General features: G+C 42.6%; 1 protein-coding gene across 1 annotated transcript in view; it reads right to left on the reverse strand.

Annotated features, from left to right (window-relative positions):
• Positions 1–24,129, reverse strand: part of TP53INP1 (tumor protein p53 inducible nuclear protein 1) — a 98,598-nt gene that overhangs the window by 33,173 nt on the left and 41,296 nt on the right. The window contains 2 exon segments of the mRNA XM_027599978.2: positions 2,859–2,954; positions 3,720–3,779. The gene's annotated coding sequence lies outside the window, so the exon portion shown is untranslated.

The raw sequence follows: 24,129 nt of genomic DNA on the forward strand, positions 1-24,129 counted from the left end.
ACTAGGTTCAGCTCACACTCAAGGGGAGGGGATTATATAAGGGCATGAATACTGGAAGGTGAGGATCATGGGGAACCACTTTGAGGTTTCTACCACAGAGCCATATTCTAGTCAGTGGAGATAGACAATAAACAATAAATAGATACATCATATGTAGGTGACAATAAGTGTTATGAAGAAAAATAAAGCAGAGTAAGGGAAGCCTCTTTCATTAGATGACATTCGAGTAGAGTCTGAAGCAGATGAGGCAGCAAGGGTAGCTGTGGAAGAGCATTCCAGGTAGAGGGAAGAACAGGTGTGCACTCTCTGAGGTGGGAGCATGCTTGGTTATCTTGAATGAATCACACAACCAACTTGGCTGGAGCGGAGTAAGCAAGGGAGAAGATAGTCAAAAAGGTGGGGTGGGAGACAATAGGTACAGACTTAAATAGGACATGGTAAAGACTTTATTGGAGGCTTCCGAGCATGGTGTGATACGATTCACCTTACTTTTAAAAGGCTGTGGTATGGACGGAGGGGGAGACGAACCATGAGAGACTATGGACTCTGAAAAACAAACTGAGGTTCTAGAGGGGAGGGGGGTGGGGGGGATGGGTCAGCCTGGTGATGGGTATTAAAGAGGGCACATTCTGCGTGGAGCACTGGGTGTTATGCACAAACAATGAATCATGGAACACTACATCAAGAACTAATGATGTAATGTGTGGTGATTAACATAACAATAAAAAATTAAAAAAAAAAAAGGCTGTGGTATGGGGAACAGATGATACAAGGACCAAGAGTGAAAGCAGGAAGACCAGGTGGGATTCTACTGCAGGAGCCCGGGTGAGAGATAATGGGGTCTTGGATTGGCAGAAGTGAGAAGTGATTAGATTCCAGATACATTTGATAAGATTTGCCAATAGACTGGCTTTAGGGTATGACAGAGTGGAGTCAAAGATGACTCCAAAGCTTTTAGTGTGAGCATCTGTAAGGTTGAGGTTGCCATTTGCTGGGACAAGGAGGACGAGTCTAGGAGACTAAATCAAGGATCTGACTTTGGTCTTGTGGCCATGTTAAGTTTGGGTTGCCTATTAGATCGCCAAGTGGAGATGTTGCAGAGGGAGCTGGAGTATGGAGTTCAGGGGTGAGGTTCAGGTTGGCAACAGAAATTTGGGAGTCACCGGCATGGAGTTGGCATGTATAGCCACAGGACTAAAGGAGATTAATCACCTAAGGAATAAGACTTAATGAGCAAGAGAAGACATCTCTCAGCACCTGTAGAAATGGGAGGATTAGGAGGATCCGGTGAAGGGGACTGAGAAGGCACAGCCAGTGAGAAAGGGCAGACGGTGCTGAGGAGGCAATTAACAGGGTCCACCTTGGAGGCCAAGAGGAGAGGTGCCCTCCACCTTCCAGATGCCTGCAGTGGGTCAGGTGGGGGCCACAAGATTTAAAAGGTGGTAGAAGGTCATTGGTGACTTTATAGAGAGCAGCTTGTAAAGAGTCCTAGACTCAACAGCTGGATGATGGTGGATTTTGGAGAGAGTGGAGTTTAGAAAAGCGACCTGGTGGGTACGGGCCTCTCTTTCAAGAATTTTAATGTTAGAAACAATAGAAGTACAGGAGGGGGGAGGCTGGGTGGCCCAGGCGGTTAAGTGTCTGCCTTTGGTCATGATCTTGGGGTCCTGGGATTGAGCCCCGTATGGGGCTCCCTGCTCAGCCGGGAGCCTGCTTCTCCCTCTCCCTCTCCCTCTGCCGCTTCTGCTGCTTGTGCTCTCTTGCATGCACACTCTTTCTTTCTCTCAAATAAAAAAATAAAATCTTAAAAAAAATAGAAGTACGGGAGAAAGTTATTAAAAATATAGAAAAAATAAGTTATAAAAAATTAGAAAATATCTATATCAATAAACAAACACTATAGCATTAAAACCCAAGGCCACAGAAAGAGGGAAATTGTTTTCAGCAAATATAAGAAGGGTTAGAATCTTTAAAATGGAAAAAAACTTATACAAATTGGTAAGAGGAACGTTAAGACCCTACCAGGTAAATGGACAAAGGACACGAACAGACAATTCACAAAGGAGGAAATACAGTTCGTAAACAAAGATAAAGAAAAATGTTTGGCACCATTAACAAGGAAAGAAATACAGATTAAAACCACAAGATGACGTGTTTTTAACTATCAAATTAGCAAAAGCTGTTTATTCCCTTTAACCCAGCAATTCCAGTTCAGGGAATCCTAAAAAACCAGGCCAAGATGCAGATGAAAGGGCTGGCCACAGTTTTATTTACAATAGTTAATAAGAGGAAATAATCTAAAGGCTGAACACCAAAAAAAAAAAAAAAAAAAAAGCTTAGAAAATGTGGGTGCAGGCGCACCACGTGCACGCACGAAGAAAATGGGAAGAATTTGTGGTAATATGGTGTCTTAGTCCATTTGGGTTGCCATAAAAAAATACCAGAGACTAGGTCACTTATAAACAACAGAAATGTATTTATCTTGCTAACCCAAGACCAGGGTGCTAGCATGGTTGGTAAGGGTCCTCTTGAAGTCACAGACTTCTCATAGCACCCTCACATGATAAAAGAGACAAGCGAGCTCTCTGGGCTTTCTTTTATAAGAGCACTAATCCCATTTTATGAGGGCTCCAACCTCACAGCCTCCTGACCCCCTTAGGGCTCTGCCTCCTAATACTGTCATCTTGGGCATTAGGTTTTCAACATATAAATTTGGGGTGGGGGGCACAGTTATTCAGACTCTAGCACCCAGGAAAATGCCTATATCATGTTCATTGAAAACAGAAGTAGGACTGCAAGTTGTATATACCTTCTATTCTCACCCATGGGAAAAATACTTACAGGAAAAGGAAACCTACCAAATGTCCCCTCCAGGTCACACAGGAAGACTGGCTACCTTTCTTCCGTGCAGCACACCTTTGTGGAGTTCTGTGCCGGCCTCTCTCTGTCAAGTCCTGGGATGATACAGATAATTCAGAAATTTATGTCCTTGAGGAGTTTGCATCCAACTAAAGCTTAAAAAAACTGTTCTGTGGGAGGGGTGCCCAGGTGGCTCAGTCAGTTAAGTATCTGCCTTTGGCTCCGGTCGTGATTCCAGGGTCCTGGGATCTCTCTCCCTGCTTGTGCTTTCTCTCTCTCTCTCTGTCAAATAAATAAATACAATCTTAAAAAAAAATACAACTGTTCTGTGGGAGTAAATAATAAAGTCTCAAAAAGTATAAACACAATTGGGATCCCAAATTTATCACAGCAAAAATGAGCCACAAAGTGGACATCGGCCACACAGTTGGGCCTTTGGGGGCCCTGTTGCAGTCCTAGGGTCAAAGTGATCGGGCCCTGGGTGGGGGCAGGGGGCAGGCTTAGCTGTCACTTTTGACTTCTTCTTGGAGACCCCAGTGCTGGAGTTGAGGTGGCTTTGACCGCAAAGGCATGAAAGTCAAGCCACAGCTACTAGAATTGGAGGATCGAGCTGAAGCTTCTGAACAATGTGCGTCACCTAACTTCCTGCTCTAAGAGGTTTGGTGCAGCCTTTGCTTGGAAGCACTTGGGCAGTGACAGTGGGTCACTCCTCTCCTTTCCTCTCCTCTGGGGCTGCTTCTCTAGCCCATCTATTTGGCCAAGACTGGCTTTGGATGTTCTTGTGGAGGTTTCAGGGCCAGGCTGGTGGGAATGCTTCTGTGTTAGGGTTTCTCATGCATGGAGACAACAGACAACCATACCTTCTGTTTCTAGAGTCCTTTACGTACGTTTCACATGTGTTTTGAAAAATTCCGACTCACCTGCAAAGGGAGGCATAGTGGTATTAGTTGTGAAACCAACCAGCTATTACTTATTTCTTGGCTGTGTCACCTCAACCTTGCTTCTCCCATCTATCAAATTGCAGCAACTTGACAAAGGCTACATAAGAAAAATAATGGCTCTGATAGCATCAGGCAGAGAGCTCTCCTGGAAAGCTGTTCTCTGAAAAGATGAAAGAGGTTATTTTTCAAAATGATGAAGTGTGTTAGTCAATGGCATGCAAGACTGATTTAGAGAGTGAAGAAGTGATCTTTAAAATAGCACTGGGTGTTATCCGCAACTGATAAATTGTTGAACACTACATCGGAAACTAGTGATGTACTCTACGTTGGCTAATTAGATGTAAATTAAAAAAAAATGGATCATAAACGTCAAGCTAAAGGCAAATGAGCTTCTAATTATGAAGATGAGTACATTTAAAAAATTCACTTCTCAAGAGGAACGCTCAGTAATTACCATGGAATTAGGACTGCAAGGTCTAAAGACAAACTGGGTTCAAATCCTGGCTTTGCCACTATCAGCTGTGTGACCCCGAGGGAGCAAGTTACTTAATTTCTCTGTGTTGCAGTTTTTTTCCTCATCTGTGAAATGGGGACAAAGATAGGACCTACCTACCTGATACAAGTCATTATGAGAACGAAACAAGTTAGTATTTGTAAACAGCTCTGGGCAGCACCTGGTATGTGAGACCCGCTATATAAGTGCTTGTTAAATGAAAATATTAATAAAAGCAAGCACCGATTTTTTTCTTCCTATCTTATTAATAAGGCAATCATCACAAGTAAAAACTAGCACATAAAATAGTTTTGTGACCATATATTGAAGTGTTCATTTACGTTTCTTCCTTCTCTGGGTGTCCTTTTCTCCTTCTTTCTTTTTTTTTTAAAGATTTTATTTATTTGGGGCACCTGGGTGGCTCAGTTGGTTAGGCGACTGCCTTCAGCTCAGGTCATGATCCTGGAGTCCCGGGATCGAGTCCCACATCGGGCTCCCTGCTCAGCAGGGAGTCTGCTTCTCCCTCTGACCCTCCCCCCTCTCGTGCTCTCTATCTCTCATTCTCTCTCTCTCTCAAATAAATAAATAAAATCTTTTTTATTTATTTATTTGAGAGAGAGAGAGACAGAGCACAAGCAGGGGGAGAGGGAGAAGCAGGTTCCCCACTGAGCAGGGAGCCCAGTGCAGGAGTCTATCCCAGGCCCCTGGGATTATGACCTGAGCTGAAGGCAGACGCTTAACTGACTGAGCCACCCAGGCGCCCCTTCTATCTTCCCTTCAAGCAAGGAGCCATGCTCTTGTGCCCATGGCTGGAGGGATTCTTGTGGAGTGGGAGGAGCCACCTGAAACCAGTGGCTCCTCCAGTCTCCCAGGAAAGCCGAAGCCCAGTGAAGTGACAGGTGATGTGGGATGTCCCTGGAGAGGTGGAGGTGGGTGAGGCCTGTGGTTCCAGGAAGGGAGGGAGAGGAGGAAATTTCTTGGAGAAGGGCCTGGGAGCTAGCGTGCCTGTGCAGGGCCCCAGTGGTGGCATCCCCTCAGGGGGACGGCCATGCTGTGCTTTAAGGAAGGCAGCACCCATCATCCCATGCCTTGTGGCCCAGATAACCTTATTTCAACAAACGGTGCTAGAACAATTAGACGTCATGGGCCAAAAACAAACAAAAAAAACCCCCAAATCTTGGCCTATGTCTCAGATCTTATAGAAAAATTAACTCATGGACTTAAATGTGAAACTACAAAACTTTTAGAATAGAACATAGGAGAAAAACCTCAGAATCTAGGATTCTCAGACTTAATGCTGAAAGTATGATCTATAAAGGGAAAAATGGTTAAATTGAACTTCATCAGCATTACAAACTTGCTCTGAGAAAGGCCCCATTAAAAGAATAAAAAGAGGAGCTACAAGACAGGAGCAAATATTTGCAAACCACACATTCCACAAAGAACCAGTATCTAGAATATATAAAGAACTCTCAGAACTCAATACTAAAAAAAAAAAAAAAAAAATCTAATTATAAAATAGGTATAATCCATGAAGAGACATTTCACCAAAGAGGAATACAGATGGCAAATAAACACATGAAAAGATGTTCCACGTTATTAGCCATCACAGAAATGCAAATTAAAATCACAGTGAAATAATGCTGGCCACCTATCAGAATGCTAAACCAAAAAATAGTGACAATACCAAAGTCTGGTGAGGTCGCAGAGAAACTGGATCACGCAGACATTGCTAGTAGGAATGTAAAATGGTGCAACCACTCTGGAAAACAGTTTGGCCATTTCTTTTAAAACTAAACATGCAACTATCCCATGACTCAGCAATTGCACCCCCAAGCATTTATCCCAGAGAAATGAAGACTCATGTTCACACAAAAACCCATACATGAATGTTTACAGGAGCTTTATTTGTAATACCAGGCATCTTTCAATGTGTGAATGTTTAAACAAACTGTGGTACATTCATACCATAGAATAGTACTCAGCAGTACAAGGGAACGAGTTTTTTATATTTATATATTTTATTTATTTATCTTTTAAGTAGGCTCCACTCCCAGTGCGGGGGCCCAATCTGGGGCTTGAACTCATGACCCTGAGATCAAGACCTGAGCTGATATCTAGAGTCAGATGCTTAACCCACTGATCCACCCAGGTGCCCCAGGGAACAAAGTATTGATATAAGCAATGACCCGGATGAATCTCCAGAGAATTATGCCGAGTGAAAAAAAGTCAACCTCCAAAGTGACATACTGCAACATTCTTGAAATGACAAGAATGAAATTATGGGTAAGAAGAACACATCAGTGGTGGCCAGGGGTTAAGGAGGGGACAGAGGTAGGTGTGGCTATAAAAGGGCAACAAAAGGGATCCTTGTGGCGATGGAAATGTTCTGTATCTTGACTCTTTCACAGTCAATATCCTGATTCTGATCTTGTACTACAGCAACTGTTGGGGGAAACTGGTAAAGGATACCTGAGCTCTCTCTGTATTATTTCTTACAACTGCATGCGAATCTACAGTTACCTCAAAATAAGAAGTTTAATTAAAAAATGATTGCAAAGGACGTCTAAGTCTCATGCACATGAATATGCTAACAGCAAGATCCCCCTAGCCCAAGATCCCTCAGATGCAAGTTTATTGGTGGACAGATCTATCTTTTTCTGAGGGTCTTTGTAGGCTCAAAGTGCTAATGGTCCCTCCCAAACGAAATTCACTCCTTTTATTGTGGGTAACATTAAATCCAATGTATAGAAAAACATCTGGAGGAAGCTGTATAAATCCAGATGTTTTTATACCCCTAAAAATAGATATCCATGGGGTATTGTAAATATGTGAAACATATGTGTATAGCAAGAGCACATGCTTATAAAATAGTTTGGAGAATGTTACAGATATCACCTGTGTGCTTCAGCTCCTAGTTCCTAGCGAGAGAGCAGCTTCCGGTCGGCAACTGAGACTGGGTAGTAGGGGTTCTTTGAGAAGGGCAGACTGACTGACCATCTGTTGAGTATCTCGCCTGTGCTAGGGGCTCTACATGACCCAGTTTAATACTTAGCCCTGTGCTAGGAGGTGGGGGATATTACCCCCAGAACAGGTACTGAGTCTCTGAATGTCTCAGTGAAGACATGTGCCTCAACGACTGACCTGAAATTCAAACCCAAGGCATTCTAGCTCCCGCACGAGTAAGTGGCAGCCAGGAAGTCAAACCCAGCTTTGTTTCCAAAATGACAGCTCTTCACTGCTGTCTTTCTGCGTGGGGGGTTTGCCAGCCCCACCTGGGTCATCCAAATGCTGGGTTGCCCCTAGGATAAGGGTAAGCCTTTCTCTGCCCTCCCTGAAGCTGCTGGGGGGCCAGGCAGGGACAGAGAGGGGGTGTGCATGGGATGGAGGGCCCCCTTTCATTCCACTCTGCAGGTGGCTTTCTTGAGTCTATTTTCCCCTTTCAAGCTATCTTAATTGATCATTTTAGCCAGATTTTATCTTCCTAGGAGGAAGGTGTGGGAGGAGAAAAGAGCAGATGAAGGCATAGTGCGATGTTTACCAAACTATTCCTTCTTCCAAGGCTTCCCTGTGTGTACCATCACTGAAAGTTCCAGGTGCACCTCCCAGGCCCTGAGTTTGAATCCCACCAAGGCTCAGGCAGAGGGGAGCCAAGGCAGTTAGAGAGAGCACACATTCATAGAACTCCTGTGACCTGCAGCTGCTGGTCTCCTGGAAACTTTCTTCATTGCTCTTGTTTGCTAGACTTTTGTATGGTGCTCTTTTGACTGTACTTACAGGGCCTAGGATTAGGGATAGAGAAAGGGAGGGAAGGAAGGCGGGCGGGGGAGGAAAGAAGCTGAAGGAGCACTGGGAAATGGCTCATCTGAAGAGACTGCCTTCAAGGTCATTTCCAGTCAGATATTCAGGTCATTATTAACTTTTTCTGTCAACAATGGTTTGGGGGAGACACCCAAGCTCAAAGAAGCTGACTGCGGGCTGTATCCTGAAGAAGGCGTGCCTGGAATGTGGTTATTGTCAGAAGAAAACTAACATTGTCAACTGATACCTTAACTGTATTGGGCATGGAGCCATAGTTGAGTAGATATTTGTCTACTTACATCTATTCCCCATTTTTTTTTTCAGCAAGAGTATCTTGTTTATTTGGGCATCCACCCCTCCACAAGATATGAAATGTCTGGGGCTCCACCTTTGCCTCAAGAGGAACAGTACCTGATGTAGGCCCACGCCAATCAGCATTTCACATTCCTCTTGCCTCATGATTGGTTCAAAGGCGAGCAACTAATTTAAGCCAGTTAAATTGAAGCCACTAGAAAGAGGCTCTCCCTCTTTTTTTTTTTTCCATGTTGTACTTGGACTTGAACCTTGTGGCTGCAGGAGTTGTAGCCATCTTGCTTCCATGTGGAGCTTGAGAATTACACAATATATGGAGAGGAAGAAACGATTTGAACCGCAATCTGGCCATGATGAGGTCAGGTCTTCTGCCCTTAGATTTTAAGTTCTGTGAGCAAATACATTTCCTAAGCCAGGTTGAGTTGGGCTTTTAGATACTTATAACCAAAATACTTCTACAAACATCACTGATGAGCTGGCATGTGCTTACGGAGATTTGCTTTAAAAGGAAGACTAGAGGGTGAGAATTGTTGCCTTTTATTCAGTGCTTTCTTAAGAGAGCTGATGAGAACTCCATTTCTTGACCCCCACCCCTATTTGCTGGACTGATGCATCCCTCCCCTACAGAAACAGTCATCTGTTTGGTTAGCCTAGCATGATGAAAATATCTCCCCATGGCATCCAGCTCCTATTTCTGATTCCAGATTTACCAAACTATCTTCTGACCTGTGATTTGGTTCCTTGACTGGGTTGACGATCAGGTAGGTGCCCTCCTCCCGCTCATGAACATACTGGCATTATACGTGCTCAGTCAGCCTCCTGGGAGTTTGGTTAAGCAATTAGTCGCTAGAGTTTGCATGAACTGGAAACCTTGAGGTTCTGGCTGCAAAGCTGAGAACTGTCCCAACTCCATGCTGACCCACCATGATACAGAGGAGCCAACCAACTTAACTCTTTATATCTCTAACTTTAATAAGCTCATTCACATAAAGAGAGGATTACTAAAGGCAGAGTGTGCACATTCAGCATGTGGCACTGACAACACTAGTTGGCTCTGGGACACGGCAGGCCTGGGTTTACTTCCTCTGTTGCCAGTATAGTCTTGGGCAGGCCAGCATCTCCCTCAGCCTCTGTTTTGATTCTTCTACTATAAAGCGGAGATGATAATAACAATTTTCTCATGGGGTTGTTGCAGGAACCAAATAGAACAATATACGTGAAGCCCGAGCATGATAAAAGCCACTTAGCAGTGGATTTTACAGGAAGCCAATGAACCTTCACGGTCTGCAGGCCACAAGGGAATGTCCAGGGCCCATGGTTTCTCCATTCCACCTGGTTTCCCAAAGTTAGCTGGGCCAAACAATCACCAGAAGGCCCCTACTAAAGTGCAAATTCCCTGGCTCTGCTCAGAGCTCCCAAATTAGGATCTCTAGGGAAGGGACTTGGGACTCTATTTTTAATATTCTTCCCAAATGAATTTGGTGAGTAGGTGGATAATTGCTCTTCAACCTGTTGCCTCTGGTATAATAAGAGTTTGATACAAGTTGGCTAAGATTGTAATAAAAATTGTTTTTATTATAATAGAGACCTCAATCTTGGGTTTCACCGAGGAGGCAGAATTTAAACTAAGCTGTGGAGAACAGACAGAACTTTGCAAAGAGGAAACAAGGGAGGAAGTCTATAACACTGTGTATATCTTGTACAAAAAAATGTGATAAAATGCAGCCTCTGTAGTTCCTTTTATCTGAACTGAAATAGACATTTACTGAGATCACTTGAACAGTGAAGTTGTTATCTCACCTAAAAGAATTTTGGTTAATTTTGCCTCTGGTTAATTATTGTTACCAAAATTTGGTGTCAGATGAGTCAAAAGTTTTTCTCTTTTTCTTTTCTTTCTTTCTTTCTTTCTTTCTTTCTTTCTTTCTTTCTTTCTTTCTTTCTTTCTTTCTTTCTTTCTTTCTTTCTTTCTTTCTTCTTTCTTTCTTTCTTTCTTTCTTTCTTTCTTTCTTTCTTTCTTTCTTTCTTTTCTTTCTTTCTTTCTTTCTTTCTTTTCTTTCTTTTTCTTTCTTTCTTTCTTTCTTTCTTTCTTTCTTTCTTTCTTTCTTTCTTTCTTTCTTTCTTTCTTTCTTTCCTTCTGTGCTTCCTTCCTTCCTTCCTTCTTTCCTTCTTTCTTTCTTTCTCTTTCTTTCTTTCTTTCTTTCTTTCTTTCTTTCTTTCTTTCTTTCTTTCATGAAAGTTCTCCATCTTACTTAAATAAATGTGAAACCATCACATTTGGAACCCACCTGACAAGGACCCAACACGGCCACAGAAGTACCTAATCAAAAGAAAATCAGTACACATCAACAATGAAGAACTTTAACATCACTGATGAGCTGGCATATGCTCAAACACTGCATTGGCACTCTTTTGCCAAAAGTAAATGGAAGGATAAAGCTTCATGACTCATTGAATCTGGGGAAGGAAAGAAAAAAACCTTACCAAAGGGCCTGGAGATTTTGTGTCTGAATTGAGTGGAAACTAATTTCCCATGTGTAATATTTGAATGTCTACTATACTTTCTACTAAATACATAGCCATAGGCTTCAATGGTTCCAAAAGATGGAGAACCAGTTAATTTTTAATTTTACTTATGCAAATTCTAAACATACACACAAGTAGAGTGCTGTTATGAATTACCATACACCTATCATCCAGCTTCAACAACTCTTACCATGTTGCTAATTTTAAGAAGCAGTTGAAAAATTGATGAAGACTAGTGCTTAGAAGTTAAAGAATTTGGAAGAGTTAAAAGAGTCATTCCAATAATTTGGGAGAGGAAAACAACTGCTTTTAGGTAAACTTCCTAAAGAATTTGGGCAATAAATATTTTTATAATTAAAACAGAGTGTACACCAGAAAAAGACAATGTTAAACTTTTGGGGTAGCTCTTTTGTGCCATATTTCTTCACTCAAATCCCCCCAAATACTATACTATGAAGAGAAACTTGTTTTCTATTACACTTCCTTCTGTAGCTCAGAGGGCGAAACAGTTCAATTCAATTCACCAGACTTGTTGAGCCTTTGCAGACCCTGTGCTAGACCTTGTGTGGGGAGTTTCCTAGTGCTATGGGAGACCAGAGGGAAAAATTGCAAAGTATGATCCATTATTTGGAAGGCTTTCCCGAGACATGGTGTTTGAGTGGCAATTTCAAGAGTGGACTCTATGTCTAAAAGCAGATGTGGGAGGAGACAGAGTCATAGGCTGAGGGAACTGGATGTGCGAAGATGGGAGGCAGAAAGGTAGGGTGAATTTGAGGGTGTGGTACATTATAGACTTTGTGATGAAAAGGCCATTTAAGAGCTGTCAGAATCTTAAAGGTGGCATCATGGAGCAAAGCATAGGTTCTGTCTGCAGACAGACCTGTCTAGTTACCTACTGCCTTGGCTGACAGTGCTGTTGCCAACCCAAGAGCCATTCCCATTGTGTTTTCCTTGCTGGTAGAGCTGCCTCCCTCTCTAAAGGCTGAAAATGCCAGGTACTCATTAATCAGCCTGTCTTGCAGCTAGGGCTTGGCCATGGGATCCTACACTGGCCAAAGAAACCTGAAAGGAAATTTGCAGGTGGACCTCTGGAAAGAGTTTTCTCCCTAATATAAAAAAAGATTCCAAAGCAAAAACTTCTTTTTGCCTTTGAACACAATTGTATGACACTGTGAGCTTTAAAGCTATGGCCGCCATCTTGTGAGCAGAAGGTACAAGCTGAGGATGAACACCAAGGTGCTACAGATGGCAGAGGGGGAAGATGGAAAATGATGCAGTCCTCGAAGACATCATTATGCCACTCTACATTTGTCACCCTATGCTTGGAACTTTATGTTGTATGAAATGATATATTTTCCTTATTGTTTAAGCTATTTTGATTTGCCTAACCCCCGGGTTGACATCCGCCCAGAAAAGAGAAAAGAAGTTACTCTCCTACTTTACAGCCTTTTCTTACTTTTAAAAATTATTTAGAACATACAAGTATACATAGGGAGCAAAAATGATTCTTCTGTATTTTTGAAAAACCTCATACTTAGCCAAATCGTGCACTAAAAATAAAAAGGCTTATGGGAAAAACAGAGTTAAGAACAGGCCACTCAAAATCTTAAGAAGTTTGTAAGCAGAGCCCTGATAAAAATGATAACCATCCTAATGGCACACTTCCCTCCTCATTGGCATTTGCAGTCAAACATATGGACTTTCTTTTTTCTTTTTTTTTTTTTTTAAGGTTTATTTACTGGGGCACCTGGGTGGTTCAGTCGTTAAGCGTCTGCCTTCGGCTCAGGTCATGATCCCAGGTCCTGGGATCAAGCCCCGCATCGGGCTCCCTGCTTCTCCCTCTCCCACTCCCTCTGCTTGTGTTCCCTCTCTCGCTGTGTCTCGCTGCGTCAAATAAATAAAATCTTAAAAAGAACAAAAAGATTTATTTATTTGAGAGAGAGAGCGTGAGAGTGAGCACACGTGCAGGGTTGGTGTGGGGATAGCAGAGGGAAAGGGAGAGAGAAACCCAAGCAGACTCCGTGATGAGCACGAACCCAATGTGGGGTTCGATCTCACAACCCTGAGGTTGTGACTTGAGCCAAAACAAAGAGTTGGACACTTATCCACCTGAACCACCCCGGTGCCTCAACACATGGCCTTTTTTTGCAGCTTAATCATCTTCCAAAAGAGATGATCAATCTAGCTTTCTTGAATCACTTTATTTATGCATAAGGAGAGGGTTTTCATAATTTCTCATCTGCTTCAGGTAGTGGAAATGCAGAGGTTCTTGAAACCACAAAACCAGCCACTATATCCACTCAAGGAAGGCACTGATGTGAGATTTTCAGCTTTTTCCTTAGGGTCTTCGAATATGATGAACATTTCCTCTTTGTGAGAAGGTTTGCCCTGATCACATCAAAATATTAACAGACTGGAGAAACTGCCTATGAACCAACTGGGTTTCTGTCTTATGCTGATACCATTCCCTATTCACCTGTCACATGGGAGCCGTAGCATGAAAAGAACACCACTGTGGTTAAAATGGTAAGTTTTGTTATCTATATTTTACCAAAATTAAAAAAAAAAAAAAAGACTACTTGGGCACATGAAACAGACGAATTGAGGACTGGAAGGAGCTCTCATTTATGTGGTGGTGTCCATCAATGTTTATTTTATTAGTCGTTAAGACAGAATTTTAAAAAAATGAACTCCATTGTGAAAAGATGGTGCTCTGAATGCTCATGTACCCACCACTCAGCTTCGGAAATTAAACTCCTAATATCATTGAGTTCCTTTCTCTTTCCCTGAAAGCACTGCTTTCTGTCACCCAAGGGTAACAACTATCCAGGATTTGGTGTTTTGTCATTCCCGTGTCTTTATTTCCAAATTTGGATATATCCCTGGGGACATGTAGTTTTGAGATTTTAAGACAATGTAATCACGCTATGTGTAGTATTCTTCAGCTTTTATTGGTTATTCTTGGTTCGTTCACCCTTACAGATGAAAGACCCTCCCAAATCAGGGGTGCATTCTCCCTAGTCCTGTATTAGTATGCCTTGATGTTTTGCTTCCAGTCTCTTTCAGAAGTTATGGTGGGACACTGTGAGATAATAAAAAGAATATATTGGTCTCTGCTCTTCGTTCATGACACGGTGCTCTTGAAATCCCTGTAATTTCCTGGGTGATAGGAGTGTCTTTTGTTCTAAGAAGGCAATGCTGGGTGGTTCCAGGTTGAGGGCTGATCACTAAAAACACCAAGCCATGATTAGAAGCTTGGAATTTTCCACTCTGCCCCTTTCCCCCATTCTTTTGAGAAGGGAGAAGGGCTGAAAATGGAGTTAATGACACATTCTGCCTACATGATGAAGCCTCCATAAAATCCCAATAGTACTGGGGGATGGGGGGTTCAGAGAGATTCCAGGTTGGTGAACACATCCATACTGGGAGGCTGATGATGAAACCCAACTCCATAGGGACAAAAGCTCCTGTGCTCAGGACTCTCTCAGATCTTGCCTTATGTATCTCTTCATCTGGCTGTTCACCTGTATCCTTTATCATATCCCTTAGTAAACTAGTAGATGTGTTTCTCTGAGTTCTGTGAGCTGCTCTAGCAAATTAAACAAACCCAAGGCAGGGGCTGTTGGGACTTCCCTCTACAGTTGGTAGGTCAGAAGCACAGGTAATAAATAACCTGGGCTTGCGACTGGCCTCTGAAATGAGTTTGTGTATCTCTGGGTAGACAGTGTCAGAATTGAGTCAAATTTTAAGACACCTAGCTGGTGTTGGAAACTTGCTTGCTGTTGTGGGGAAACCACCCCCACACATACATTTGGTGACCAGAAGTATCAGAAGTGAAGTGTTTTGTGTGGATAGTAAAAGAAACACTCAGGAGATAGACTGAACTGAGGTTTTCTTCCCCCCACAACAGGAGGGAAAGACCAGATTTTTCATTTTATTTATTTATTTATTTTTAAAGATTTTATTTGAGAGAGAAACAGAGAGAGAGAGAGCACAAGCAGGTAGAGGGGCAGAGGGAAAGGGGGAAAAAAACTCCTTGCTGAGCAGGGAGCCCGACACAGGACCATGACCTGAGCCGAAGGCAGACACTTAACCAACTGAGCCACCCAGGCACCTCCAGGTTTTTCATTTTAGACACACCCTCACCCACCCCCCACTCCTCTCCTTTGGAGCTCCCTCCTCTGAAGGAGGTCTGCTGACCAGAAGGGCTCATCTGTGGGACTCATTATGTCCCCAGCCATGCCAGGACAGAGCACTACATTAGCATAGGAGATGCACTGGAATCAGAATACGTTTAGAATTAGTTCTTAGCACACAAATATTGATAAAAGGCACGGCGGGCCACTATTGACTGGAACAGTCCTGGCTGGGAGATCTACCCAGATTTAAGCTGGTTAGTTCACTGAGATCCTGGAATAGGAATTTCCCAAGAAGAGAGGAAAGCTGGAGACAAAGAGGAAGTGAGGGATGAACTGCAAAAAATCTCACTGAGGTTGCAACATCAGCCTGGTATTCTGCATAGTAAGTTCTGACAATGTTCTCTTGTTTCTATCAGCCTCCTTCTCTTAGTCTGGCTTACGAGGCTGGCATTTAATTTTGATGCTTCCGAGTTAATTTATTCAACTTTATCATCCTTGCTATATGCTACAGACTGGATATTTATGTCCCCCTCCATTCATATGTTGAAATCCTAATCCCTAATGTGCTGGTTTTTGGAGGTGGGGCCTTAAGTCGTGAAGGTGAAGTCCTCATGAATGGGATCAGTGCTCTTATAAGAGACCCCAGAGAGCTCTCTTGCTCTCTTTTACCATCTGAGGACAGAGCGAGAAGATGGCCATCTATGAACAGGGTGTGAGTCCTCACCAGAATCTGAATGTGTCAGCGCCTTGGTCTGGGACTCCCCAGACTCCAGAACTGCAGGAAACAAATTTCTGTTGTTTATAAGCAATCCAGTCTGTGGCATTCTCTTATAGCAGCCTGAACGGATCTTCACAGTGTTGTGATTAACGTATACAGACTGTTCTTTGTATATCCAGGTTTGAACCTGTGGGATGTGGGGCACCTGGGTGGTTCAGTTGGTCAAGCATCTGACTTTCGATCTCAGCTCAGGTCCTGATCTCAGGATCCTGAGTTCAAGCCCTATGTTGGGCTCCACACTGGGGATGGAGCCTACTGAAAACGAAACAGAACAAAACAAAAACACCTGTGGGATGTTTCATTTGCATATAGATTGTTTTTCTATCGTAGAGCATTGGTTGCCTGTTTATAGAAGACTCAGTACCAGGATAAACATTACCGTATGTTACAGTAAAGCTATCTGGAAAGAATACAAAACTAATGATTTTGGCATACCACTAGAGAAACTGTTTGTAAAGCTCAAATGACCATGTAAAGCTTGTCAAGGAGCCTAGATCGGTTTTGTTTTACACCACATGGGATGAAGAAATGTCAATGTGGCTCATTAAGGGTGCTCTTGCTAGCTGCTGAAAAGTAGATGTTGGCTACACTTGGAATTTGATTTAAAGCTAGACAGATTTGTTATAGGGTCAAAGTTTTGTCTAAAGTTGTTTTCTTTTTTAATATTTATTTATTTATTTTAGAGAGAGAGCGTGAGAAAGCACAGGGCAGGGGAGGTGGGAATGGGCAGAAGAAGAAAGAAAATCCCAAGCAGACTCCCCTCCCTTCCCCGTTGAGCGTGGAGCCTGGCTTAGGCTCCATCTCAAGACCCTGAGATCATGACCTGGGCTGAAATCAAGAGTTGGATGCTCAACCAACTGAGCTATGCAGGTGCCCCAAAAGTTGTTTTCTTTTAAAATTGAATAAAATCTCTGTATACAGAAATAATTATTATATTATAGTAGTCTCCACCAGGATATTGCCCCACCGAGGGCCTCATCTAAGTGTACAAAACTAGTGGTAAACAAGAGTAAGTGGGATGAATTTCATAACATTTGCATATGTGGCCTATGGATTCTGGAGTCTGTGCCTTGGCACCTGAAGTTGAGTGGCGATGGCTGTCGACTTCTGATGTACTTCTTTTTATTTTTTTTAATTAAAGATTTTATTTATTATTTGACAGAGACAGTGAGAGAGGGAACACAAGCAGGGGGAGTGGGAGGGGGAGAAGCAGGCTTCCCACCAAGCAGGGAACCCCATTCGGGGCTCAATCCCAGGACCCTGGGATCCTGACCTGATCCGAAGGCAGATGCTCAACGACTGAGCCGCCCAGGCGCCCCATGATGTACTTCTTTTTAATCAGGAACTTTCTCTCTTTCTCTCAGCTTTCACAGGCCCGTTCTAAGGACCTATGAATTGCTCAGAGACAACTACAGAGAAGAGACATAGAATCAGAGAAACGGACCGGGGCAACAGTGAGAACTGTGTTCTACAGAGACCCATTTTTTATTGACTTATTTTTCTTTTTTCCCTGGAAATTGGGAAAAACCCTAAAATGGCAATAGCACATAGTGAGGAGGCTGCCTGGACCACCGAGGTGACAGTCATAGGAGCTATGCTGCATTTCTTAGTGTCATTCCCTATTGCAGAATTTCGGAGATAGATGTATTTTAGAAGAAGAAATGAGGGGCGCCTGGGTAGCTCAGTCATTAAGGCGTCTGCTTTTGGCTCAGGTCATGGTCCCAGGGTCCTGGGATCGAGCCCTGCATCGGGCTCCCTGCTCTGTGGGAAGCCTGCTTCTCCCTCTCTCACTCCCCCTGCTTGTGTTCCTTCTCTCGCTTTGTCTTTCTCTGTCAAATAAATAAATAAAATCTTAAAAAAAAAAAGTAGAAATGAACGTGTACTTTTAAGTTATGGGACCTAGTGGATTTTATGGAATGAGTCCTGGATTGGAAGCCAGGAGACCTGGCTTTGAACAGCCCAGCCATTTATTTGCGTTGGTTTCTTCACATATAAAATGAAATGCACCAAAAAATTAAATGAAATAAATAAAATGAAATAAAATGGGATATACCATCTATTAATGAATGAATAAAATATGAAATATCCACATAATGGAATGTCATTCAGCCATAAAAGGGAATGAAGTACTGAAACACGCTACTACATGGATGAGCCATAAAAAATTATGCTAGGTGAAAGAAGCCAGACACAACAGATTATTATAGGATTCCATTTATGTGACATGTGCAGAATAATTAAATCTATAAGGACAGAAAGTAAACTAATATATTAGGTAGCTGGTATGGGTTTTTTTTCTGGAGTGATGAAAACAGTTCCTAAAATTGATTGTGGTGATGGCTGTATTCACAACTTTATAGTAAAAGCCACTAATTGCACACTTTAAATGTTAAGTTGTATGATATGAGAATTATAGCTCAAAAAAGCTGTTATTTAAAAAAAGAAAGAAGGGCGCCTGGGTGGCTCAGTTGGTTAAGCGTCTGTCTTCGGCTCAGGTCATGAGCCCTGGGTCCTGGAATCAAGCCTCGCATCGGGCTCCTTGCTCAGCAGGGAGCCTGCTTCTCCCTCTCCCACTCGCCCTGCTTGTGCTCTCTCTCGCTATCTCTCTCTCAAATAAATAAATAAAATCTTTTTTAAAAAAGAAAAGAAAAAAAGAGAATAACTTCTGCCCAGCTCAGATATGTTGTGAAGCTCAAATGAGTTGTTTTCCAAATAAGAAAGGTATTTCAAACTATATAATGATGATGATTTTTAGACCTCACTACTTCCTTCGGTTGGAAGCTGATAAACGCTAAGAGATCTCAGGTGATAACTAGCACTCCAATAGACCAGACAGACAGGGCTGTGGCTCTGAAGCATGGAGATCTGATAAGAGGGAGGAGTTTGAAGCTGATGAGTGATGAGGGAGAGAACCACAGCTGGACTGTAAGCTCCTCGAGGGCAGGGATTGCATGTCTGTCTTGTTCTGTTGCAAGCCCAGTGCCTAATACGCCATCTGGCTCAGCAAGTACAAACGAATGAGTAAATGAATAATGAGTGAATATGTGGTAAAACTAACGAATGGAGCGTCCCTGCATGAAAAGAGTGAGACACCACCCAGCCAATACACCATTTCACCAGGAAACACATTCAGATTCTCACTTTGATGCTGACAGTTGAGGGGGATCTGGGTGTTACACTTATTCCATTACCAAGGGAGTGCTAATTCTCTTTCAAGTGTTGCAGATCACAGGAGTTCTTATTTCTCCTTAAGACTGCAAAGAAGGAAAGTTTTACTCTGTATTGACTTTAGTGGTGTCATGGCTAAGATTGCTTCATCTTTTCTTAGTTGTCATGAGCCAAGGTGAGGGCTGGTCTCCAGAACAAAAGCACCACAAGGTCTGGTCTAGTTATGCTGGGAGCACTGAAGGCCTGTGGGCTGAGCCCAGAAGTCAGCTTTGCTGCAAGACAAAGGCAAAGCATTCATAAGGTGGTTTGGAACTAGGGCAACCATTTTGTGTGGTCGTTGCATTGTAAGTCCCTGTGATGGGGACAGGAGTCACCTCCAGAAGAAGAGCTTAAGCTACTCTATTATTCCATCTTTACTAGAGAACGGAGAAGTGGAGAACTCTCCACTTTCTGCTATGGGTTCTGGGGAGTCCCCTCTTTATCACTAAACTTAAAAAAAAAAAATCCTTGCCATCCAAAGAGTTCTAATTAGAAGCCCTCTGAAGGACTTATATCTCCAGGTCTTACACTTTAAGTAACAACCACGAACATGTGACTCATGGACTTCAGGATGTGAACTGCTCAGACCAAGAGCTACTTGATTCACGGCCTGGATATTTCCATTTAGAAACGGATTCTGGATTAAGAGAGATTTCCTCACAACATGGAAAAAGGGACACAATTAGTTAAGATCTAGAACACACAGTATAACTTACCTGGGAGCCAAAACCTTCTTGCTGATGGATGAACTCCAGACTTTTCATTTATGCTGAGATAGAAAGTCCTTCCTACCGAGGAGAATTGCAGCAGTGATGGCAGAAGTCTTAACCAGGAAGGGGCTTTTCTTCACCCTTTTTTTTTTTTTAAGATTGACTTATTTATTTGAGAGAGAGAGAGCGAGCAGAGGGGAGGGGCAGAGGGAGAGAATCTTCAAGCAGACTCCCCACTGAGTGCAGAGCCTGAGGTGGGGCTTGATCCCATGACCCATGAGATCATGACCTGAGCCAAAACCAAGATTAGGATGCTCAACCAATTGAGCCACCCAGGCGCCCCTTTTCTTCACCTTTTATTTCCCTTCCTATATTTCCAGTCGTTCTTGGACTACACATCCTGGAGCTAAACAGCATAAATGCTAAACTTCAAAAGCCTCAGCAAAAAAATTACTGTGCGTACCACATAAAGTAGATCATCTTTCTATCCCCTCCTCCACTTATTGCTTCCAAAACAGACATCTAAAAAGCCAGGAAGCCAACAAAGGAACAAATAAACAAACACAAACCACCAGTAAAACCAGCTCCCCTCACCTCACCAATAAAAAAACGTCTCCTAATCTCTAGCCCCTTGTATTTGCATAAACACCTTAAAATATGTTTGGCTATTACTTTTGATTATTCTGCCTTCAATATGATTTGTTTTAGATCATAAATCTGAAGACCAGGGCCACAGGTTTATTCAGGGAACAGTTTGAATCATGTTAAAGCATGGACTATGGAGTCAGGCAGAGTTAGGCTGGAATCAGGCTCCATGTTTACCAGCTGTGTAAACTGGTAAACTGGGCAAGTAACTTGGTCTTTCTAATCTCCGTCTGTAAAATGGGGATAATAATACTTGCCTCAGATTTGTTCTAAGGATCTAATGACATTTTATATAAATAGGAAAATAATCTAGAATGATTCTCCGCCCCATCTACACCCTTCTCTCCAGATAACCAATTCTATTTGCTTCCTATCCCTCCAGTTTCTTTATGCAAATATAAGCAAATGAAAAATATATATTATACTTATATGTATACTTATAAATGTATTCTTCTCTTGCCTCCTTGCTTACATAAAAGGAGCATACAGCTCTTCTGTACTCTGTTTTTTTTCTTCATTTAATCTATCTTGGAAATCTTTCCATATCAGTACAAGAAGAGATTCCTCATTCTTTTTTTTTTTTTTAAATAGCAGCATGAGATTCCATTGTATGTCTGTAGCACATTTATTTAACTGTCCCTTATTGGAAGACACTTGGATTATTTCCAGACTTTTCCTATAACAAATAAAGCTACAGTGAATATCCTTGTACATAGTATCATTTTGCATGTATGTATGTCTAAAGGTTTTATGCATTTGTAATATTTTTTTAAAAAACTTGATTAAGGTATAACTGCCTTGGTAATTTTGATGGCTTTTCTTTTTCCAAATTGCCTTCCAAAGGGGTTCTGCATTTTGCACTCTCCAGCAATGTAGGAGAATGTGCACCAAACACCTAGAAGTGCACATTTCCAAAAGGTAGGGGTAGAGGGCCCAGAGAGGATTTAACTTTCTTTCTTTAAAAATGATTATATGTTAAGAAAATTTTTACACGTAGATATATTCTTCTGGTAAAATGTAGCAAGCAGCAGAAATATGTGGTAAAAACGTAAAGTTCTCGGTGATCACTCTTTTCTCCCCTGCCACCGATCCCAGCCGCTCTCATGCTGTGAGCTGTTTGAATTACCAGCTGTCAAATCCGATGGCCACTTCTCAGTCCTCATCCTCCTTGAGATTTCCAAAGGTCTCTTACCAAGATTTTCTTTTCCTTTGGCTTCCATGACACAAACATTCTTCTGGTTCTCTCATATTTCTTTGATCCTTTACCATTTTCTCTGGCTTCTCTTTCTTCTCTTGCCTTGAAAAACAGGCCCAATAACAGGCAATATTTATTTAATGCTGATGATGCACAAGAACAACAGAACTCCAAAGTACAAGGAGCTTTACGGTCTTGGCGGGGGCGGGGGGGGTAGGTGGCAGAATGTCAGAAAAGGTATAGCTGCAACCGTTCCTCCTGTCTTTCCAAGTGCACTAGTCTGCTGGGGCTACCGTAACAGAATACCACGGACTAGGTAGCTTAAACAGAAATTTATTTTATCACAATTCTGGAGGCCAGAAGTCCAAGATCAAGGTGTCAGCAGGGTTCTTTCTTTCTCTCTCTCTTTCTTTTCTTTCAGAGGGGCAGAAGGAGGGAGAGAGAGAATCTTAAGCAGGCTCCACACCCAGCGCAGAGCCCAATGCAGGGCTCGATCTCACGACCCTGAGATCATGACCTGAGCCAAAATCAACAGCCTAACCAACTGAGCCGCCTAGGCACTCAGGGTTGGTTTCTTCTGAGGACCTTCTCCTTGGCTCGTAGACGGCCATCTTCATGTTCACAGGTGTTTGCCCTCTCTGCGTATCTGTGCCCTAATCCCCTCCTCTTAGAAGGACAACAGTTCAGTTGGGTGGTGCTCACCTTAATGGAAATGACAGCAAAGTCACATTTTAAAGAAGCATGCTTGTTGCTATGAGTTGAATTCTGCTCTGCTTTCCCAATTTCATATGTTGAAGTCCTAACCCCCAGTACCTCAGGATGTAACTGTATTTGGAGACAGGGTCTTTAAAAGGGTAATTAAGCTAAAATGAGATCTTTAGAGTAGGCCCTGATCTACTACGACTGGAGATTAGGACAGTGGCACTCACAGAGGGAAGACAATGTGGAAACACAGGTAGGAGAAGACGGCCACCTACCAGCCAAAGAGAGTGCCTTCCAAAGAAATCAACCCTGCCGACACCTTGAGCTTGGCCTTCTGGCAGAACTGTCAGAAAATAAATCTCTGTTGTTTCAGCCACCTGGTCTGGGGTGCTTTGTTATAGCAGTTCTAGCAAACTCACACAAAGGATTATGCCATCTGTTTCACAATAAGTCAAGAAAATAACTTATTTCAAGAAGAGAATGGGTGTTTGCAAACATGAATCCTAAAGGGCCCATCTCGGGGCCCCCTGTTTGGAGCTCATCCTTTATTCTGAGGAGAGGAACGTGGCAGATGCGGCAGAAGGGAGCAAGTTCCCTGGTGCTTTCACACAGGGCCACCGAGCAGGCCCTGACCCAGGGCCAGGGTCACCCCTGCCAGATTTCAGCAGGCATTTAAGCAAACAGAAGGAGAGGGGATGTGGCGGGGGGGGGGGGGGGGGGGGGGGGGCGGAGGCGGTATGTGGAATGTAAGAGACAGATTTGTAATGTAATGTAATATAAAAGGGAAAATGATCTTTTCTTCCACAACAGATAGGCTTGGGACACCTCAATGATATCTCTAAGGTAGCCATGAATCTTTTTAACTCAGAATCCTTTCCGTGACTTAAACAGAGGATGTTTGGCTGGGTTTTAAGGAGTTTCCAGATCTCCACAGTCGTTCTTGTTGCAACATGCAGAGTAGCTGGTTCTCAATTAGTTGTCTTATTAAAAGGATTCACAGGGCTACCTATTATTAGTGTATATTATTTTTCTCGATGCTTCAGACAGTTTGGCATTTATTTTACTGTTGCCATAGAAACTCAGGTCTGTAATAAGCAGCTCTTTTAATTCTGATAATTAGGCTTATATAAAGGAATATTTTAATGAGGTGAAGAATTTGGAGAGCTCCATCAGAGGACTGCTGGAAAAAGAACCCTATTCTCCAAATGGTTACAAAATTAGCTTAGATTATCCTTTGTTACCATTGCCTTCTTTGACAAGTGTTGAGTGTTCATTAGTCAGGCCTTCCTAAGGACCTGTGGTTTCCCATAAAGACTGGAGGTTTGCTTGTTTCTGGGAAACTGCAATTCCATCCACCCCAGTCTCCCTCTTACATCCAGGCTGCTCTCCTGGCTAGAAGGAGATGCAACTTCTCCTTTTTTGTGGTAAATCAGAAAAAGTCTAGGTTTATCTTTCAGCTTCACAGACAATAAAGGCTTTTTTCCCCCCTTTTAAATCAGTTGAGAAAAAAATAATTATGCCTTTCTATATGTGGGATATTTGGAAGCCATAAATCTTGTTTTTTTAAAATCTTGACTTTCTTATATTCACTGCCTATGAAGGCATTTTGGAGGAATATTTATTAATTTTAGTGACAGGTAACTCATGCACACAGCACAAAAATCAAGAGGCAGATAGTGAAATAGTCTCCTTTCTTTGCCTGTCCCCAGGTGGCAACCATTGTTACTAGTTTCCTTTGTATTCTTCCAAAGCCAATCTCTGCCACCAAACACACACACACACACACACACACACACACACGCACGCACACACACACACACACAC

The sequence above is a fragment of the Zalophus californianus genome, chromosome 4 (assembly GCF_009762305.2).
Source record: "Zalophus californianus isolate mZalCal1 chromosome 4, mZalCal1.pri.v2, whole genome shotgun sequence".
Lineage (NCBI taxonomy): Eukaryota > Metazoa > Chordata > Mammalia > Carnivora > Otariidae > Zalophus > Zalophus californianus.